A 14,840-nucleotide genomic window follows, 5' to 3' on the forward strand; every position below is an offset into this window, starting at 1 on the left:
ACCAACGAATGTTTCTGCAACCGTATGACGAACTGCCAAATCGTGTTGCACCAACATGTCACTTTGGTTGCACCAACATCATCCCCCATTTGAAATCGCACTATGTTTGTGCAACAACACTACACACGGTACGATCGGTTCGTCAAACATTGGCTCCGCCCACCGTTGGTTTGAGTAAAATCAAACTGGTTTGATTTTTGCCGACCAAACCGTCAACCGTCAAATCGGTTTGACGAACTGCCAAATCGGTTCGTCAAACAGCATCACACACGGTCAAACACAGCACCAACTCAACCACCAACCTGGGGGCGGAGTCAATGTTGGTCAAACCATTTGAGTGGTCTGTAGGGTGCCTTACACCTTGATGAAACTACCATCATTTTCCGGTGGGGAGCATTTCATTTTCAGCCGGTAGATGACAGTACGGAAGCTGTTACTTATTTGGAGCGGGGTTCTTCTCTTCTTGATAAGGTTCTGTGGAAAAGTGTTCTTAAGCGAGGTATCGTGGTGTCGCACGTAGTGGAGCTCTTGAAAGTAATGAGAAGAAGTGGTCAGGATTTAGCAAGTGCAAACATCATGAAATAGAAGATAAGAACAGGGTGTGAATATAAGCTTTGAATATATAACCAAAGTAAATAAACAATAGACAGTAAATTTGTTCCCATAGAAACGAAAAGAAAGCCAATAACCGAAAAATTGTTTCGTCGCAAAGCGCGTTATATATTTGTTTCACAAACCCTAGCCGAACAATACCCCCCCATCAACCCCCCCGCGAACACAAAATAAACACTTGCCAATATGGCTGACTGCTGCTGCTGAGCCTGTGCCGCCGCCAAGAGTGATTATGTACACGTAGGTAATTCGTGTAAAATTCAGACATCTCTCGCTTACTGTTCTAAGCGCAGCATGGAGCTTCAGCGAAACCACACAAATACTTCAGAAAACCGTGGAAGTTTCAAGAAGTTCTTCGTTTTGATTCGTGTACATGAACATTCGCAAATTTTTACGTTAGATTTTCGATTAAGCGAAGCAGCTTTCCATGATATCCGAGTTTCGGGTCAGCCTAATTTTAAGATTTTCTTTCTGTGTACCTTCGGCGGTGTGCAGGAGAACGGTATGTGGCGGGAAGGATGAACCACGAGCTCGCTGCACTCTACAACGAACCAAGACATTCAGAAGATGGTTCGTCCACTCCCATTACCGATGTTCCATACACTGGGCGCCTCTCCGCCGTTTGCCAACATTAAGAAAAAACCCTCCCTTGTCGCCTTTTTTATGCACGGGCATCTTCATGTGCAAAAAGTTTCATATTTTTTAGCGTAATGTTACAAGATTTCGTACATACAAACATGCATTTGCCAAAAGCTGTCAGTGAAAGTCACCCCTATTTCTGGGCATTTTTCCGTTGTGAAGAAGAAGGCTCCCAAAACATGATGCTCAAATTGTTTTGTACAATAAATCATTCAACATTTGCCCTATGCTTTCTTCAATTTTGACAAATAAAAATCTCACAAGACTGAGCGCCACTAAACAGGCTTTCTCTCACAAACAGCCTCAGGCTTTAATCAGTCGATTACGCTCCTTAGACTCACTCGGACGGGTTCCGAATAGTCGTCAATCTTTCTTTCTTCCAAATGTAAACAACTATACCTTCGTGCCCCTTATCGCGTCCGATTCCGCGTGGTGAATAAAGTGCACAGATTAGTGATTTATTGCTGTGATCTCGTAATATAAACAAGAGATTTTCATTTCGCGGAAATATTCGTGCTACAGATTGATTATACGTTGTGAACGTACGTAAGAAGACACGATGATGCCCCAAGATAATAATGCAGAACTCTACATCAGGAACATTGAGAAATCTACATTCGCTCGGTTAATTCTTTGGACCGTTTGGGTGTTATCAGGCTTTATCGTACTCGTACTACTGGTTGCTATAGTTACAACGCTATTCGAGAAGGTAATCAAGAACCAGTATGACTGGGAATGAAAAATATACATATAAAGTGTGTGCGAATGTGCATATAAAAAAACCGCGATTTCAGCATCATATTAAAGAAGAAGTTGTTAGGGAACAGACCGCCTCAATGGCGTCCTTGAAATCACGTTACTTATCAACTCGTAGCAAACATTGCATTTTCTGCTTTTTGGTGTTCGACAAATCTCCAAGTTATATTCTATATGTATAAATGTAAAGCTAAATACGTAACGGAGCGGGTATCGCTGTTCTTTCGAGGTTTGCTGTCTTACTCGTTGAGATCAATTTGCCCCATGTGTCTGGAAGCTTGGTATTCGTAAACGAACTTCTGGTACATGCCGAGCGTATCTGGATCTCTGACAAACAATCGTTCCAAGAAGTAGAATCGCACTGTTGCTCCCACCAGAAGAGCTTGATTTAGAGCAACGTCAGATGGCAGAGCCTTGGCTGATGCATCGAACACCACACGAAGATTTGTACTGGAGCTCGATGAACGAAATGCCGCATTATGGGGCATGTAGTACCAGAGATGACCCGGTGCATCGCAATCATCGATGATCTCGGGGCAGTGTCCTAGGGCAGTCGTCGTAGTCGTCGATGAACAAGCTGTACTGGAATTTCAAAGCTGGCGGTAAAATGGGCTCTAACGCTTGTTATGTTGATATGTTGTTTCGCTGATTTTACGAGAATATCCTCCCCAGCTGATAGTCAACCGAGAGTCAGCCCTGTTTCGCTTTTTTCCCTCGAAGGACAAATGAAGAATCATTTGTCATTCGAGGGAAAAAAAGCGAAACAGGGCTGACTCTCTATATATTGTGCAAAAAATCTTACTGCATAGGTGTCAAGTAGCTCGAGCGGCATTAGCTTCAAAAGCAACTAAAACGAGCTTTCAAAAAACTGCTGCTATAAAAGCACCAGCAAACTACAGTGCCGCTCAAGCTACTTGACACCTATGTAGTAAGATTTTTTGCACATTATTTTATAAATCATAAATGTTAATCTCTCGTTTGTACCCTCATAGCCATAGCAAAAGTGGCCGCCATGACATTTACAGAACAAACAAATGTAGAGCTTCACACCACTTAACAAAAAAGCTAACTCCTGTAAGTAGCACTATGGGAGAAAAGTTCAAAAATAGGTTTTGTAAATTAGGAAATTATTTTTGAAAATATTTTAGATTCCCTGAAGAAGGTTAAACAAATATAACCGAAACGTCAGATGTAGGAGCAAAACAGCCTTTCGCCACCCACTCAGACTGCCAGAGCCAAGAAATTCCTATCAAGTGTAGAATCCACAGTCATAAAATTACACGTTCATTCATACATACATATATTTGTGTAATCAACATCACATTTAAGACAAAACTCGGTTTGTGGCTGCCGCTCTCCATCCTCGGTCGCGCTCAATGCTCGCCAGGTCACGTACCACCCATCGTGCTCTATGCGCTCCACGCCTTTTTGTGCCAACCAGATCAGTAGCGAACACCAGCTTTTCAGGGTTGTTGTCCGGCATTCTTGCAACATCACCTGTCCACCGTATCTTCCGGCTTTGGAAACCTTCTGAATGCTGGGATCGTCCATAACACGCCTCGCTCGAAAACTCCGAGTGTTTGCAGGTCCTCCTCGAGCATTGCCCATGTCTCGTGTCCGTAGAAGACCACCGGTTTGATTGGCGTTTTGTACATGGTGCACTTGATGCGTGGGTGAATCTTTTAAGACCGCAGTTTCTTCTGGAGCCCGTAAAAGGCCCGGCTTCCGCTGATGATGCGCCTCCGAATTTCACGACTCACGTTATTGTCAGCCGTCAGTAAGGATCCGAGGTAGACGAATTCCTCCACCACCTCGAAAGTATCCCCGTCTATCGTAACATTACTACCCAGACGGATCCGGTCGTGTTCGGTTCCGCCTACCAGCATGTACTTTGTTTTTGAGGCATGCACCACCAGTCCGACCTTTGCTGCGTCACGTTTCAGGCGGGTGTACAGTTCTGCCACCGTTCCAAATGTTCTGGCAATAATTTCTAGGTCGTCCGCAAACCACACAAATTGACCGGATTTTGTGAAAATCGTTCCCAGGCAGTTGAGCCCGGCTCGTCGCATCACACCTTCCAGAGTGATGTTGAAAAGTAGGCATGAGAGTCCATCACCTTGTCTCAGTCCCCGGCGAGATTCGAATGAACTGGAAAATTCACCCGAGACCTTTACGCAGTTTTGCACACCGTCCATCGTTGCTTTAATCAGTCTAGGCAGCATCCCAGAAAAGCCGTTTTAATCCATGATTCGCCATAGCTCTGTGTGGTCGATACTGCCGTACCTGTTTCGTGGTGGCTTGTCAGTCTTAACAAAAATGAAACACTAATTTATTTTGTTCGACGTTTCGGTCCGTTTGGGACCGAATAAATTAAATACAGTCAGGTTTTTTTTTACGCGGTTTTTTTTTTACCCGGTTTTCATTTACGAGGTTTTTTTAACGCGGATTTTTGAATTAACGCGGTTTTTTTACGCGGATTTTTGAATTAACGCGGTTTATTTTTACGCGGTTTTTTGAATTAACGCGGTTTTCATTTACGTGGATTTTTAATTTTAAGCCGGATTTTTTCCAAGCATTATTATAGAGTTTTTTCTACATATTTCTGTAGTTTTGGTGCTAAGCAGCATTAAAAAGGTAGAATATGATGCAGGATAATTTTCTGGATATCCAAGGACATCCAAACTGTTCTGAGTTTAGATCCTAAAGTCTACGTCTGTAACGGTAACTTCTTGCATTATACAAAGCAACGATTTGTAATCTATTATGCCCAGTAAGTCTTTTGAAAGTTCAATAGACAGTTTCAGATCAGTCGGGATATCCTAGGTCATCCAAACTATTCTGGAGTTTAGATCCTAATGTCTACGGGTGCAGCGGTAGCTTCTTGCATCATACAAATCAACGATTTGTAATCTATTATGCTCAGTAAGTCTTTTGAAAGTTCAATATACAGTTTCAAATCAGTCGGGATATCCTAGGTCATCCAAAATATTCTGGAGATTAGATCCTAAAGTCTACGGGTGTACCGGTAACTTCATTCATAATACAAAGCTACGACTTGTAATCTTTCATGACTTACTGAACATCTCAAAGTTTAATAGACAGCATCAGATCTGTTGAGATGTCTAAGGACATCCAAACCGTTCTTGAGATTACATGAACTTTTTTCATTGTACAAATCTACGATTTGTAATCTGTTATGTCCAGAGATTATTATTATATCTAATATTGTATCTATCTATCAGATAATTATGTCTATTATGTCTATTTCTGGCTGTTCAATTGGCTGATTTGAAATATTTTAAAGCTATTTTGGAATAATTATTGATTTCCCTGTCTAATAATGTATAGTTACTATTTTTAGCTTGAGAAACTACTATCATAGCCATAGACTTTAAAAACTGAGTTCCAGAACACTTAGGATTACCTGGAATATCCCAATTTTTTCTAAGAATGCTTTGTGACCTTTAACTATCAACCCTCGAGCAATCGCGCTGTTGTATTTTGTACAACATGTTGAAATAATCTCGCTTTTCGTATTCAGTAATTAGCGTGGTGTTGACGGTGGTGGGCAACCGCGCGAGATACGGAAGGTTAAGTGAACATAATTTACTGCCTGTACTTCGACACTTATGCGACAACTGTGAGATGGAGTCTTGACAACCAGTGTTGCAAAACTTCATCTCATTCATTTGAACATTAACCAACAAATCTTTTCAAACATTGTTCCTTCTATTCATGTTCAAAACGATTTCATTCAATCAGGACACCTATCAAATGAGAAGCGAATCCTTGTCAATTGAATACATTGTCACTCGAATGAGTAGCTGGGCACGAAACACGAGAAAACCCTGCAAAATTCCGCCAGACTGAAAAAATATCGAATGTCGGGTCAAAATTGGGTCAATTTTTATCGAATGTTGAGCCACTGTTGGACCAACATCGACCAAGTATTGGGTCCATGTTGGGTTTGGTGGCCAAAATAAAAATAGGTGAATGATAGGTTGATGTCGGGTTTGACGTCATCAATGATTGTAAGAGCAACATTAACGGCGGCTACTATTCGAGCAACCTGCGCAGCGCTACCATTTTGACTTAACCACCCTTTTCCACACCGGTAGCAATCAAATTAGTCACTCTGATTCGTATCGGCAGGGCTGTCATATTTCCATAGAATTTTTAGCAGCGCAACTGTCCCGCTACTATATTTGGTCACCCACCCATAGCGCTACTATTTTGCGAGCGCATCCAGCAGCGACCGGTAAAGTTTGCTGCAATGATGGAGGGCTGCCAAACGGGGTATAGAAGCGCACCGTTAAAGGTGCTCTAAAAGCTTTAAACCTTTAAACAATAGCTTGGCAGTTTGTGTAACTTGTAGAAATTTTGAGTGACAGGCAAAAATCTTAAAATGTTGTCTTAAAATAATTCGTTGAGTTAATTTTTTAATATAAAATTAAGAAGGAAATTATTGAGTTAAATTTATAAAACATGGTTTTCATTTACGCGGATTTTTGAATTAACGCGTTTTATTTTTACGCGGATTTTTGAATTAACGCGGTTTATTTTTACGCGGATTTTTGAATTAACGCGGTTTATTTTTACGCGGATTTTTGAATAACCGCGGTTTATTTTTACGCGGTTTTTTTTACGCGGTATGTATCCCCCGCGTAAAAAAAAACCTGACTGTAGTGTTTTATTTTTGTCAAGACTGACAAGTCCCCACGAAACAGTTTCGTAACACAGTCGAATACACCAACGAGATACTGTCGTAAGCTGCTTTGAAGTCGATGAACAAGTGATGCGTTGGGACCTGGTATTCACGACATTTCTGGAGGATTTGTCGTATGGTAAAGATCTGGTCCGTTGTCGACCGGTCGTCGATGAAGCTGGGTAGATAATTTCTCACGAAATCAGTCGTTTTAGGTGACATACGACGGAAGATGAACTGGGATAGCACTTTGTAGGCAGCATTCAAAATAGTGATCGCTCTGAAGTTTTCACATTCCAAATGGTCGCCTTTCTTGTGAATGGGGTAGATTACCTCTTCCTTTCACTTTCCCGGTAGCTGTTCGGTTTCCCAGATCCTGACTATCAACCGGTGCAGACTGGTTGCCTACTTTTCTGGGCCTATCTGAATGAATTCAGCAGAGATACCATCCTTACCAGCTACTTTTTTGGTTTCGAGCTGATGAATGGCATCCTCAGCGTGGGAGTTGGTTAATTTCCATCCTTCGCCGGACTGGTGTCGTCGTTTCCTCCGTTGCCGTGGCTTCCCAGGCCTACGTTATCCACGCCATTCAAATGCTGTTCGAAGTGCTGATTCCACCTTTCAATCACCTCTCGTCCGTCCGTCAAGCGGCCTCCGTCCTGATCCTTGTATATTTCGGCTCGCGGCACGAAGCCTTTGCGAGATGCGTTAAGCTTCTGGTTGAACTTCCGTGTTTCTTGGGAACGGCACAGCAATTCCATTTCTTTGTACTCCGCTTCTTCTAGGTGGCGCTTTTTCTCCCGAAAGAGGCGGGTCTATTGTTTCCGCTTCTGTTTGTAACGTCCAACGTTCTGTCGGGTCCCTTGCTGCAGTATTACCGCCCGCTCTGTATTCTTCTGCTCCAAAACCGTTATGCACTCTTCGTCGAACCATTCGTTCTGTCGATTCCTTTCTACATACCCGACGGTGCTCTCTATTTTACTCGAGCAGAGGTGTCTCATCGATCAAGCTCTCATCTGGCAACGCAGATTCGAGATTCTACACGTATGCTGAAACGACATCCGGTTGTTTCAGTCGCTCTAGGTTGTACCATGGCGGTCGCCGGTACCGTACATTGTGGATGATGGAGAGTTTTGGGTGCAGTTTGACTATCACCAGATACCTAGTGGTCGAAGTCGATGTTAGCGCCACGATACGTCCTGACGTCAATAATATCGGAGAAGTGCCGTCCGTCAATCAGAACGTGGTCGATTTGCGATACCGTCTGCTGTAGTGATCTGCAGGTGTAACGATAAGGGAGGCTGAGTTGGAAAAAGGTGTTACGTATGGCCACCCAGACAACCAGTAATCGTATAAGATGTTGCATAAGATGATAAAGTGGAGGCCATATGCGTGCATGCCTCCATTTAGGCGCATGTAAAATGTACGTATATCGCCTCCACTTTATCGTCTTATGCAACATCTTGTAGAGCCGTGCGGTGAATCCGAAAAAAGACCAGTGCCGTGACCGCACGGCTCTACAATCTTATACGATCACTGGTTGACTGGGCATGTTTTTCGAGGCGGCGAAATCAATAAGTCGTAGGCCGTTTTCGTTTGTCTGCTGGTGGGTGTTGAACTTTCCAATCGTTGGCCTGAGTTCCTCCTCCTGGCCTACCTGAGCGTTTAAATCTCCTATGGTGATCTTGACGTCGTGGCTTGTGCAGTGGTCGTACTCGCGTTCGAGCTGCGCGTAAATGCGTCCTTTTCATCATCAATGCCTCTGGAGTGTGGGCTGTGCAAGTTTATTTTGCTGATGTTGAAAAATCGGCCCTTGATCCTCAACCTGCACATTCTTTCGTCGGTTGGCCACCAACCGATCACGCGCCTCTGCATATCACCCATCACGATGAAAGCTGTTCCCAACTCGCGTGTTTTGTTGCAGCTCTTGTACCATGTACCATGTACCATGTACCGTGCAAGACGTATTCACGAACTTTAACCAAAACTGGATCAGATTTCTGGTGTTTCTGCACCAGTTCTAAATTTACGATGTCTACAGAACCGGTCAAATTTTTGAGACCAAGGCCGATGTGCTCCACATCTGTGGGCTCATTTAATGGAAGACGGGAAAGGGCGTCAGCATGGCTCATGAACTTCCCTGGTCGGTGTTCAATGGAGTAGTCATAATTAGACAACATCACAGCCCACCTTTGCAATCTTGCAGCTGCGATAGCAGACGTCCCTTTAACTGGATTGAAAATTTCTTTAATCGCACTGTTATCACTGTTATTCCAAAAATTACAGCCAAGGCTTCTTTATGCACTTGTGCATAATTTTCCTGAGCCGGAGATAAGGTCGAGGAAGCGAAGCACACAGGCTTTTCCTCGCCATTGACCACATGAGACAGGACAGCCCCTAGGCCATAAGGACTTGCATCGACTGCCAATACGATCGGTTTCGCAGGATCGTAAGGCTCGAGTAAATCATTTTCTGACAATATTGTCTTAGTTTTCTCAAACGCCACCTGGCAGTTTGGCGACCAAACAAATCGACTGTTCTTCCTTAGAAGATTATACAGCGGACGCAGTTCTATCGACAGATTAGGGAGGAATCTGTGATAGTAATTTAATAGTCCCAGATACGCTTGTAGCTGGGTGACATTTTCAGGTGACGGGGCGTTCAATATGGCCTCGACTTTTGACGGATCTGGGCGTATACCGTCTGAAGTAATAGTATACCCCAAATGATTGACTTTCTCTACGTAGAAACATGATTTGCTCAAGTTAATTCGAACGTTATGATCGTTTAACTTTCGCAGGACAATAAGAAGATTTGCGTGACACTCTTCGCGGTTGCGGCCACCGACAATTATGTCGTCCAAATAAGGAACTCCGGGCGAATCCACGAGAATCTGATCGATTATCGATTGGAAAATCGCCGGCGCGGAAGCTAAGCCAAAAGGCATCCGCGTAAACTGAAAAAGACCCCGTTGAGTGTTCACGGTGCACAAAACCTGTGAAGCTTTCGAGAGCGTGACTTGTAAATACGCTCCGGAGAGATCAACTTTACAAAAAACTTTCCAGTTTGCCAACTGAGCTAAAACATCGTCTATCCGTGGTAGCGGATAATGTTCGACAGTGGTATGACGGTTGAGGGCAGCCTTGCCGTCTAGACAAATTCTGACAGTGCCGTCTTTTTTAGGCACTACCACGATGGGACTTGCCCAAGGTGATGAACGAACTGGGACCAGGATACCGTCCTGGACAAGTTTGTCAAGACTTTCGTCCACTTTTTCTCGAAGCGAGAAGGGAACGGTATAAGCCTTATGAAAAACAGGTGTTGTAGCGGGTTTCAACACAATGTCAGCCGTAAAACCGGTAATTGCATTTTCCGGCGACTCAGAAAACACGTTTGGAAATTTCGTTTTAAGCTCAGTATCGAAGGATTGTCCTGACTTACCGACCGACTTAAGCGAGAAAGTCTTCCGCCATCCAGGGAAAATGAGATCCAGACCGTCACGGCCTAGTAACGGATGCACTGTGCGGTCAGTGGGAATAACCACCAACTCTAGTTGACCTTGGATTCCTGATGAAGCGGAGACTTGAATGCCAACAGTTTCCTTTGGCGTAATGCGTTGGCCTGAAACGGAAACAAATTCTAAAGCAGTGGCAACTAACTTACACTCAGAAAAATTCTTTTGATACGTATCTGTGGATATTACACTCCGGCACGCCCCACAGTCCACCTCGAAATCGAGACGACGACCTTGACAATTCAATGTCACGAACTCTGGAGCGTCGACCTTGTTGAGAGAGTTGATGTTGCAAGTAGACGCCTGCTCCAGTATGGACAAACTGCAATCATCCTCAGGCTCTGCCGCACTGTTCGGCAGTGAAGACGGTGACGATGGCCTCTCTGCATCGATCGACTCCGCCAACAGATTCAGTCGAAGAACTTCTACCGCTTCAGCCATTTCAGCGACACGTTGGTTTCCTCCATACTTTTTAGACGACGACGACGGTTTCACTCTACAGCATGTTGACACGTGGCCCTGTTTCCCGCACGAGTAGCAGGTCCAACTGCGAGCCGGGCAAGTTGCCGGATCGTGATGACGGCTGCATCGGAAACACGGTTTAGCTTGCTTCATAGACGACCGACCTGACTTGAAATCCGGTGCTCGGGCACCATTTTGCTTTGTTTTATGGACCGGATTCCGCTTCTCCCTCATTGCAGCTACCACGTGGTTTGATTGCGACGACATTTCTTTGTTCTGGCTGAGCGCTGCCTCCCAGCTCCGACCGATTGAACACGCTTTATCGAATGTCAGCTCTGGCTCCGTTAACAGTTTTTTCCGCAAACTTTGGTCGTTGATTCCCGCGACGAATTGATCCCGAAGCGCATCCGACAGAAAATCTCCAAACTTACACGACTGTGCGGTGGCTTTTAGGTTGATAATAAACTCGGTGACACTTTGTGACGACATTTGCTCACACTTGCGGAATTTGTACCTTTCCGCGACGATATTCGTGGTTGGATCGAGGTGCTTTTTGAGGAGATCGACCAGATCCTCGTAGGACTTCGTACGAGGATCCTCCGGTGAACTCAACCTAGCTGCGATTGAGTATAGGCTGGGACCAGCCACCGTGACCAACACCGGCACTTTTTTATCGTCCGGCATGTCATTGACGAGGAAGAACATTTCCAAACGGTTCACATATTCCCCGAAATTCTCCCCGACGACGTACTGTTCGATCTGGCCGAACATGCCAGCACGAACTATTGGAGCAGCACCTACTGCTTCCATTTTCAACGCGCTCTGCGCTACACCACTTGCACCTGCAGACTCCGTCATTTTGAGGTTAGGGTTTTCACTCACCACGTGTTCGCGACCGACTTTTTTTTTTTTTTTTTTTATTGCAAGAAACTTACAAACTAATTTACAATGTCTGTTAGTTGGATTAGTTGGGTTAGTTTAGAATTTCTACAAGTATATTTCTTGATCGATTTGGTGGAGCTGTGCTATATACGTATTGTATGTATTTACTAAAAACGAGTACAATTTTTTCTCTTTCTGCTTGACTAAATTCTTTTAATTCAGGGAACTGAAATTTGTCGAAACTTTGTGAGTTTATTTTTCTCGGATTTATTTTTTTAAGATTTTCTAAGCAAATTGCCCACATCAAATTTACAGAACAACATTCAGAAAAAAGATGCGACAACGTTTCAATCATTACATTGCAATGTCTACACAAATTGTTGGAACTGCGACCGTGCCTAAAAAATGAATCCATGTTTGGAATTTTTTCATTCGCCATTAAATAACACAAGTTTACAAAATAAAACAAAAGTCGTGAACTTCTGTCAACGACCAAAATTTTTGAAGCACAATTTAGTGCTGATTTCGAAACCGACCTTCAAAAAATTTAAAGTAGAACAGTTTTTGAGATTTAGCTCAATATCGAGTTCTGCAACTTTTCAAAATATGTAATTTACTAAAATTCAAATATATTGCGTTTTGTTCAACCAATTTTAAATCTTTTTCCATAAATTAAAAGCTGAATACAATACCATTCGGTCATCTGAATACAGGTTTTGCGTCAGATTGATGAAATTCAAGATATTGGCGAGTTTTAGGGACGATCTTCTTAAATTTTAGCAAAATTCCCTAATTTTTTTGAAGAAATGTATTTTTTTCAATAAGAAAAAAACAAGTTAAAAATTCTTTCTCGACGTTTATTTGACATATCATATGTAGGCGAGTTACAGTAAAAAATTCAGCTCAATCGGAGCATTGATTACGGAGAATGAGGTGTGTGAAGTGAGCGACGTTGCTTAAAAATAGAACAAAAATCGATTTCAAATCATCAACCTTGTATGGAAAGTCGAAAAATTTTCCGCTCTACTGTAATTTTTTTCCTTCGCGTTTTCGAACTCAGGGCATGATTCTACACCAAAAATGATCATCAGCTTACCGAGTTCAAAAATGCTGTAAACTAGTGTAATAAATTGACTTTTCTTCTGAATTTATTACTCTTGACATGCTTATGTTCCTCCAGATAAAATTCCATGATTTATTAGGATATTTTAATGAAATTTCAGCTGGCTGTTTATTAGATATATAATGATCATACAACAACTTACATGAGAAGCGGTCCATTAATTGTTGAGGAATGGAATGCAGCTCCGATTTGAGGAAACGTACAAAATCGAAACTTGCCGGAATGGTAACACTTTGTTGGTTCAAAAATTGATTTACAATAAAAGATTTATCATATTCACAAGTTACAAAAGTATTTATGATCAAAGACCAGCATTTACTTTCAGGATCATGAAGCCCTAAACCACCTGATTTCCGAGGTAATGTCAACTGATTGAATGAAATTCTCATTCCATGGTTTTGCCAAAGAAATATTCCAATCATGCTTTTGAGCTTTGCGCAATATTTATTGTTCAGCTTTATCACAGAGGCAACATACCATGCTCTGGACAAAGCAAATGTGTTAACAAAGATTTGTTTTTGAATTAAATTCAGTTTTCTTGGCTGATTAATCTGAAGAACTACAGAAACATTTTGTATCACATTTTTCCAATTTTCATCTGTCATTTGTCTAATTGAATTTGAATATTGTATTCCCAAAATTTTAATACTACTCGTTATGTTCAACCAATCAGAAATCAATGATATAGAAGGACCAAAACCTATTTCAATAGCTTTCGTCTTATTAAGATTAAGCTGCGCGCCCGACACTTTCCCATAATCTTTTTTTTTTTTTTATCTAGTTCGTTTATTTGGGGCTCAATCGCGTATAACGCTTTACGGAGCCGAGGATCTTTCTTTGTACTTAATAGTATACATTATACAGAGTAATAACTTTTTAATGATATCTGTTAGTAATGGGTGGAAGCCAGGGTACTCGTGGCAGCTCGAGGTTAGAAGGTCACATTTTGAGGGATGGACAGGGTAAGGATTGGGCCAAAGGTTTCACTGCTGCTCATCCGGGGGTGAATCGCATCTTGCTAGCGTATTCGGTGCCTTGTGGTGTTGGTACCAACTTGTTGTGGGACTTGGTTTTCCGGATGGCCAGGAGCAGCTTGGTAACACAAAGAGGACAAAACAGAGAAAAAAAAACTGGAGAAGAAAACACAAGCAAATTAAACTTTTATACCAGCAGAGCGAAGAAAGTCGAAAATACATCCCATGTATGTGACATCGCGGGTCCCCAACACATCTCTCACAAGAACAAAGGGTTGTCTACCTCGGGCCTCAAGGGTATCCAAAAGTAGCGCTCTGGAGGCGTCATTATCCGGGCATTGCCAAACTACGTGGTCGATGTCATCATAACCGGAACCGCACTTAGTACAAACATTGCTCAACGCGAGGTTAATCCTGTGTAAATGCGCGTCTAGCGAGTAATGGTTGGACATAAGTCTTGACATCACGCGAATGAAATTGCGACTTACATCCAGACCATACCACCACACTCGCAAAGAAACATTAGGAATAATGGAATGTAACCACCGTCCCAGCTGGCCATCTCGCCAATCATTTTGCCAACTTTGAAGAGAACTCTGGCGAACAAAATGGAAAAATTCATCATGTGAAATTCTTCTATCATAGATCTCACCTTCCTGTGCGCCCACCTTTGCGAGAGAGTCCGCCTTCTCATTGCCATAAATTGAGCAATGTGAGGGGACCCATACAAAGGTAATCTTGTATGATCTTTCGACCAGTGCACCCATCTGCTCCCTTATTTTTGTAAGAAAGTAAGATGAATGTTTTACAGGTTTCATCGACCGGAGTGCCTCAATCGAACTAAGGCTATCCGAGAAGATGAAGAAATGGTCTACGGGCATGTTGGAAATCATCCCCAAAGCGAAGTTGATTGCTGCCAGCTCAGCAACATAAACCGAACAAGGTTCCTGAAGTTTGCGGAAGGCGGTGAAATTTTCATTGAAAACACCGAAACCAGTGGATCCATTTATGCGAGACCCATCAGTGAAGAATCTCTTACAGGAATTGACATTTTGGTACTTTTCGTTAAAAATGCGAGGAATAGATATACATCGAAGTTGATCTGGTATTCCATGAATAGCTTGTTTCATGGACAGATCGTATTTAACAGAGGAACTGTCATTAGTGAAGTGT

This window comes from Aedes albopictus, chromosome 1 (genome assembly GCF_035046485.1).
Source record: "Aedes albopictus strain Foshan chromosome 1, AalbF5, whole genome shotgun sequence".
Classification (NCBI taxonomy): Eukaryota; Metazoa; Arthropoda; class Insecta; order Diptera; family Culicidae; genus Aedes; species Aedes albopictus.